This window comes from Eurosta solidaginis, chromosome 1 (assembly GCF_040869045.1).
Source record: "Eurosta solidaginis isolate ZX-2024a chromosome 1, ASM4086904v1, whole genome shotgun sequence".
In the NCBI taxonomy this organism is placed as follows: Eukaryota; Metazoa; Arthropoda; class Insecta; order Diptera; family Tephritidae; genus Eurosta; species Eurosta solidaginis.
In genome coordinates, this window is record NC_090319.1 from 267,920,630 (window position 1) to 267,928,174 (window position 7,545).

A 7,545-nucleotide genomic window follows, 5' to 3' on the forward strand; every position below is an offset into this window, starting at 1 on the left:
AAATCAAAGGGGGCTTGCCACACTAACCCACCACACAACGAGATGCCTAGCTTTGGCCTGGTAAAATTCTACGATTCCTTCTTATGGGGATTAACTATTGCTTTTAACTTATTTTTCTTGATCTACGCTGCTACACTTTGCTCCTATGTGTAGTAAATAGGAACTCGTTGCTTTGTATCGGATGTGACGCCCCTCAGCTCTTACGTATCCTGCCTTTCTTTATATTGGATGGCGCCATTAACTACGTACCTTTGAAAACACACAAACAAGGCAGAGCGTCTTGACGGTTCAACGGGCTTAAGAAAATCGTTAGACCCAAGGAGATTTGTGACATGTTCCCAGATATATAATCTCATGCCATATATCAAAAATGATCCGACCATCAGTCCATGGTCAAAAATACACACACATCCCGTTCTCTGACTAATATGTATGTATCTTTGAATAGAACTAACTAAGCGACTGCGTGTTAGACTCTTGCAACCAACACGTCAGTTGTTCTGTGATTAAGAGAACTCTGTTGAGGTGATAGGCAGCAACTTACTGCCAACAACCGACAGACCAGGCACTGTTATTAGTGTAAATTATTAGAATAAAACAAATAATTGAAAAGACGATTAGACAAGCATTTGTTCCATCGGTATGGCAGCTCTAGCGAAATTTTCCGCCCGCTTGCATAATACGCTTGGTAGAGTTCTCATAATTTTTTTGCTAAAAAAAGATGAAATCAATTAATAACTTTATAAAAGAGGGATTTGATTTGAGATCATAAAATTAGTCGAATCAGAAGATAAATACATATAATTAAAGACAAGAAAATATACTCTACTACAGAGGCCTCTCTAATGCTCCTTTAAATTTTCCTGCAAATTCGCTGGATGGGTCCCATATGTTTTTTGCCGACTCCGAACGGCAACTGCAAACAAGTGAATTTAAACGTAGACATTTTTTATGGCAAAAATATACTCGAATTGTTTTCGAAACCACTTCCGAGAAGCGACCCCGCTTAAACAATTTTTCTCGGATTGAAAAAACCTATTTTGTAAATTTTTGATTTTGCTCTATATTGGCCTTGATCTAAAGACATGCGGTGTGGTAGGCGGAGTACGCTACCACCACAACAAGACTGCTAGTTGAATTTCGGGAATGGAGCGCAGGGTCTTCTGAACTTCTTTACATATTCATGATTTAAATCAGCATAGTACGGTTATCACATGTATTCCCTAAAGGGCTCGGATTTTGTCCGAAACGCAGGCTAACCAATCTCTCCAATGTATTTGAAATTGATGTCGATGCCATTTATAATACGAAGGATGTCGGATATATGTATATCATTAGCGTTCTGCAAAACTACTGGTAACTGACTATCACATCTTCTTATTCAAACGGGCACATGCAAACCGGGTGTGTCTCTTAATAAAACCGAATACCTTTCTGAACAGTTTTTGAGGTTTGTCTAGGCAAATTTCTCTTTTACAATTGTAGTTTTAATTGGAAGTGCGTAACCCAGTGGAAGCTTGTAGGTGCGGCTCAATGTCTTGGGCAATCCTAGCTATTTAGATATGAAAAACCTAACAAGAGTCGATGTATCCCCACGTAGAACTATATCACAGTAATTTGTTCGATTTGCTCATGATAAAAAGAGATATCGAAGAGGGTAATGGATAGAGCGCTAGGTTATAAAAGAAAACTTGTATGTCAAAGAAGTACCAATTGTGGAACATTGCTGGACCCACCGAACAGATTACTTATGGCCCTTTCGGTCAATTGTAAGATGTTCTGCATATCTAGATATTTCACTTTGAGAATACTTTCGAGACCAGTTCGAGATCATAAAGACTGTGTTCAATATCAATCTGTATTAAGAATGGAAGCCTTAAAACTGTATTTCGGAATTACTTCGCAATCACTCTGGGATAGTCCACGTGATCACCTAAAGTAATTTTCGAAATTGCTGTGGGAAGGAATTTTGGGAATATTTCGGGATACCTTCCAGAAAATTTTCCCACCATTGATATTATTGCAGTATTAATACAATTTCAGGAACACATCACATCGAACCGATTCGAAAACATTTTCGGAGCCAATTTGGCCTATTTGAAACCAGTGAAAGTGTCCCGAACCTATTCCGAAATTATTCTGAAGTGATTGTACAAAAATACATTTCGTTATCAATCCAGGCTCAGTTTGGAAGCTTTAGGAGATGGTCTCCGGGATTACTCTCAACCAATTTGAAGATAACTACGGGAGTATTTCGGGATAAATTTGGGAAAACATCGGGACGGTGGACAGTATCACTTAAGGAAAATTGCATGACCATTGATCACTGCGAACCAATTTGGAATTGCTTTCGGCACTAAGATTTAAACAATTTACCACCCGTAAAAGTTAGCCGGTAGATCCCAAAGCTGTCTTGAAGTAACGCCGAGATGTCGAATTAATCACGTAAGTTAAATGCGAATGGCCCCGAAGTGATCCCAAAACGGACCTGAAAATTTTCCCAAACAGATAAAACGTCATTAGCAGTGTGGGAAATGGTACAAAGGGTGTTGATACGACGCCAAACTTTCTGAAAGAATGGCTATTTTTAGATTAGATTAGATTAGATTTATTCATTCTTTCAATAAGTTTTTTACATATATGTATACAATAGGAACTTAACTTAAAAAATTATTAATAAATGAAAGAAAGGTAAGGCATTCAGTAAAATAGTATGCAATTTTAGTGTTGAATGCCGTCACAAATTAAGAATCATGAACATGTACGATATGTGTGGGGTGAAGGTAAAGATAATCCATAAGTTCAATGAGTTAATAATGAAAATAATAAAGCATTAAAAATAACAATTTTGGTTTCAGTTCACTAAGTGACAGGGTTCAGCAAAGTTTTGATCTCGTCGTGTGACAGCTCTAATAAAAATGATTTAACATTTTTTAAAAATTCTCGCAAATTCCTAATGACACGCATAGTCGCAGGTATCTTATTGAAGACTTTACAAGAAACGATAGTAAAGAAGTTATTAAAATGAGTAGTACGAGAAGTGGGAACAACAACAAGTCCCAGTGAGTTTTGCCACAGCGAATAAAAAATATTTTTAACGTTTTATAATAGTACATGTGCTTTACCGGAAGAATTTTCATTTCCCTGAATAAGTCCATGCTGTGGTGAAAACGGTTAACGTTGCATATCTTTCTTATGAAAAATTTTTGAGTAATAAGAAGTTGCTGGATATTATTGTGAGAACCACCCCCCCAACAGCATATGCCATATTGAAGCCTTGAGTGAACCAACGCGTAGTAGATTGTTCTAAGCGTTGCGTTTGAACATATCTTCCTCAGACTATAAAAATAGCGAACCATGGATCGCATGTAGGACTTCAGGCGAGAAATATGTGTTGACCAACTTAAGGATTGGTCCACAGAAATTCCCAGATATTGGAAGACTTTAACTCTTTCAATTGGAAAACACTTGTCGCTACAAGTTGTTTCAGAATTATACCACGTTCCAGAGCACAACAAATTGTTTAGAGCAAAATGTTCGCAGTCAGTGGCGTGGAATATAATATCAATATCGGGAGAGATTTTTGAATGTAAATCGAAATACATCATCTGTGTTTTCCTGCTAACAATCATTTTATGTGTAGCAAACCACACTCTCAACAGATGAACATCATAGTTGACACCTGCTACCAAATCTAGATAGTTCGTTGAACTATAGGCTATAGCAAGGTCATCTGCAAACGCGGTAACCTTCCCAAAAAAGGGCAGGGAAAATAAGGAATTCAATTCCATTTCAATTCAATTCAATTTCCAAGGTGAATCTATGCAAGGGAATAGCAAATTGAATTCAACTCTCTTCGCCCTATAGCAGGGGCCTCATTATCAAGGCGAATTCATTACCACGTGGTGTTATCCAATCAGCGGATTACTTTTTCTTAATAAAGTCTAATCATCGCCTTGGCATAGCAAGATGTCAATCAATCGAAATTAATACAAATTTTCTTTCGATTTTAAATTTTTTTGCGCAGCGAATCGGGTTAAGTTCGCTTTGCTCTAAGGCGAATTTATACCAGGTGGTGGCAAAGCGAATTTATCCAATTCGCCGTGCAGAATAATGCCAAATCAAAATAAAATGTTCATTGCAAGGCGAATCCATATCAGGTGGTGGCAAAGCGAATTCAATCAATACGCCGTGCAGAAGGATGTCAAGTCAAAATAAAATTTTCATTGATTTTGATTAACTGACATATTGGAGTACAAGGCGTTGTATGGAAAATAATCAAGAAGCAATCATTTGTTTGGATAACACCACGTGGTACTAAAAACACCTTGACTGCCATCCTGCTGCAGCAAAATTCGCTTGAAAGTTCGCAAGAAAAAGCATACACGTAATGACAAGGCGAATTCATACCAGTTGATGGCAAAGCAAATTCAACCAACTCGCCGTGCATATTGATGAACGAGTTTCTACCGTCATGACGGCAGGGTTGTTTTATGCCCGGCCGCTATATTACGTTACGGTGAACTTCACCGTCTTCTTAGTTTCCACATAATTACTTTTACATTGAAATATTTTTGACAACGTACTCTACCACTATATAACGGCTGCTATATAGCGGCACCGCTTTTGAGGAAACCAAGCCTTAAGAGAAGAGTAATGTTACAGTTAAAGATTGTAATTTAGAATACATGAATCCGGCTCGATCGGATCAGCATCTTCTGGTTCTAGGCCGACTGCTACGGGGCTAGTATATCCCCTGGCATGTTTTAGTCATTAATAACTTGGTAATATTAGTAATATACCATCAATTCAGCTGTTTCAAGTTTGTATAATATATTAGAAGCCATATGTTTTCTTTCCGACTGTCAACGACAAATCAACAGAGCAGATGGCAATATCAATGCATTTTTAGGGATGGAAACACATTTAGAAGTATTATGGTCACTCCCAAGTGGGACTGTAAAAAATTTTCACCGAACCCGAAATCCATTTAAGTGCGCAAACATACTATAGTTCAAATTAATAACGAATACGGCCTCTCCCTTTTATGCCCGGTTTTTCGATGAAAGCTTCAACTTGAGTTGAAGTTGAGGTAAGTTTACTTTAGACGCATTATTGAATTTTACTTTAATTTTATTCGATCCCACACTCGCACTGGTCCTCTATATCCCCTTTTGTATTGGCGTTAGGTGACTCTGATATGCAGAAAAAAAACAGTTTCTGTAATGTCCTTCGTAGCAAGGCATTAATTTTTCTGCTCCTATTTTTCAAAGCAGGTAAAAATTATACCCTCTTCGCACCGTTGAAAATACATCCCTACTATTTCAGATAGCGTACATCTTCTGTCTTTGTTTATTTACTTCACCTGGTGATTCCATCATGTTCGCCGTGCTGAAGAATTGCAAGTCAAAAGAAAATATTCATTGATTCCGATTAACTGACATGTTGTAGTACAAGGCGTTGTATGGAAAATAATCAAGAAATAATCATCCGTTGGGATAACAACACCTGGTACTAAAATCGCCTTGCATAATAGCATGATATCGGGTTGTACTGAATTCGCTTTGGATACTTTCAGGACGAATTCAGTACAAGATGTTGTTATCCCAACAGCTGACTGCTGCTTATTGATTATTTTCCATACAACGCCTTGTACTACAATATGTGAGTTAAACGAAATCTATGAAAATTTTCTTTTGACTTGACATTTTTCTGCACGGCGAATTGGTTGAATTCCCTCTACCACACTTTGATTAAGTAACTGAAGCAAGGCCACATTTGATCTAAATCAATATGGATACTTATTTTTATTCGGTTTATTTCGGCGAAATTTTTTTTATAAAAAAAAGAAATATCATTTCTACCCCGCTACATCTAACATGTTTCCTTTTGCATGCGTTTCATTTCCGCGTCGGGTGCCGTTTTTAACTCCCTCAAGTAATTATGTTTTACACAAGATTTCGGTAGACGACTACGCCGACCGCATGATTTTATACAAGTATTCGTGCACTCGTTATTACCATCGCCACCAGCGCCGCTCTCACCACCACCATGATCTGCGATCACACTCTTGCCGATATATTCTTTCTGGGAACAAGCATAAATTCGCCAATTGGGATGTAGCGGAAAATTGTTTTTACGCTCTTTTATATATTCCTCTGACAAATTCATGCAAAATACGCGATCATTGGCTAATTTTTGCAATTGTAAATTATATTGCAGCTCACCCTCTTTACGCAAACGCTCATTCTCAGCCAATTGTTTATCGAGCTCAGTGTTGCCAGGTGATGAAAAAAAAGAGGCTAGATTGGAAAAAAAAGGTTAGAAAAGGCTAAATTTAGAAAAAAAGGAAGCTAAAAAAAGGCCAGACATTTTTTTGGTAAATTCATTAAATTTTTTTATATTTTAGTTTAGACATTTGTAAATAAAAACTTATAAACACAACTTAAACATAACTTCTTGTTACAAAACATATCACTATACATAAAACATAAAAAATATTACAAATTAATTATTTATATAAAATATTCCTCGTCTGAAGAATCAGAAGAGCTTAAGTTTGCGTATACAGTTTGGCTATTTACCATAGATATGAGATCATCGGTAATTTCAAAATCATTACAACATTTAGATAAGCGTTTTAACGAACATCTAATATTAAGCAGCGCATTAAGCATTTTAATTTTTAGTTTTTTCCTTAATTTAGTTTTCAGAATTTTTATGCCACTAAAAATTCTTTCAACCACCGCATTACTGAGTGGTAATACTAAAAAACTAAATATGAATTCGACAAGTTCTAAAAAAGGAGGTTCGTTTAATGCATTTTTATATTCTCGGACTTCAGACCAAAATTCAATGGTGGAGTGTATATTTTTCCATTGTATAGTTATAAGTTTTCGCTACTGCAGCTCTATTAATGCTATCTGACTTGAAGAATAACTATACTTCTCTTTTTCAAAGTAAGAAAATAAATCTGGTTTTGAAACTTTCATCGAATTTTCAGCAGAAAAAAAATTAATCTTTTGTAGAGAACTCATATTGTTAGGTATGCGTTGTGGTAACTGGTTTATCAACTCAATTAAAAATAGCTGACAGTTTTTACGAATATTTTTTTGTACTTCGTCAATAATACTACCTTCATTCAACTTTGACCTTATATATTCCTCGAAATCGTATGAAAAATACGGTGTTGCAATGATATACGGGGTAAGAGGCGACGACAGAGGATCAAAATCCTCGGAATACAGCAAAACTTGTTGACAGTAAGAAGAAATCAATGTTTTTAGATCAGAAAATAACTTCGTAGGGTCAGCCGAATTACTTTCAAATGATTTGTTCACTTTTTGGACTTCATTCAGTATTGACTTTAAAAATATAAGATATGCCATGTTTGCATCCGTGTATAAATCATATAAAATTTTGGCTTTATGACAGCTTTCTTTTAAAGACGTAATCCCCAAAATGTGTTTTCAGTTCAATCCACTGATCGAAAATACGTTTAACTGCTGTTTCAATGGATAGCCACCGTATATCGCAGGTCCTAAC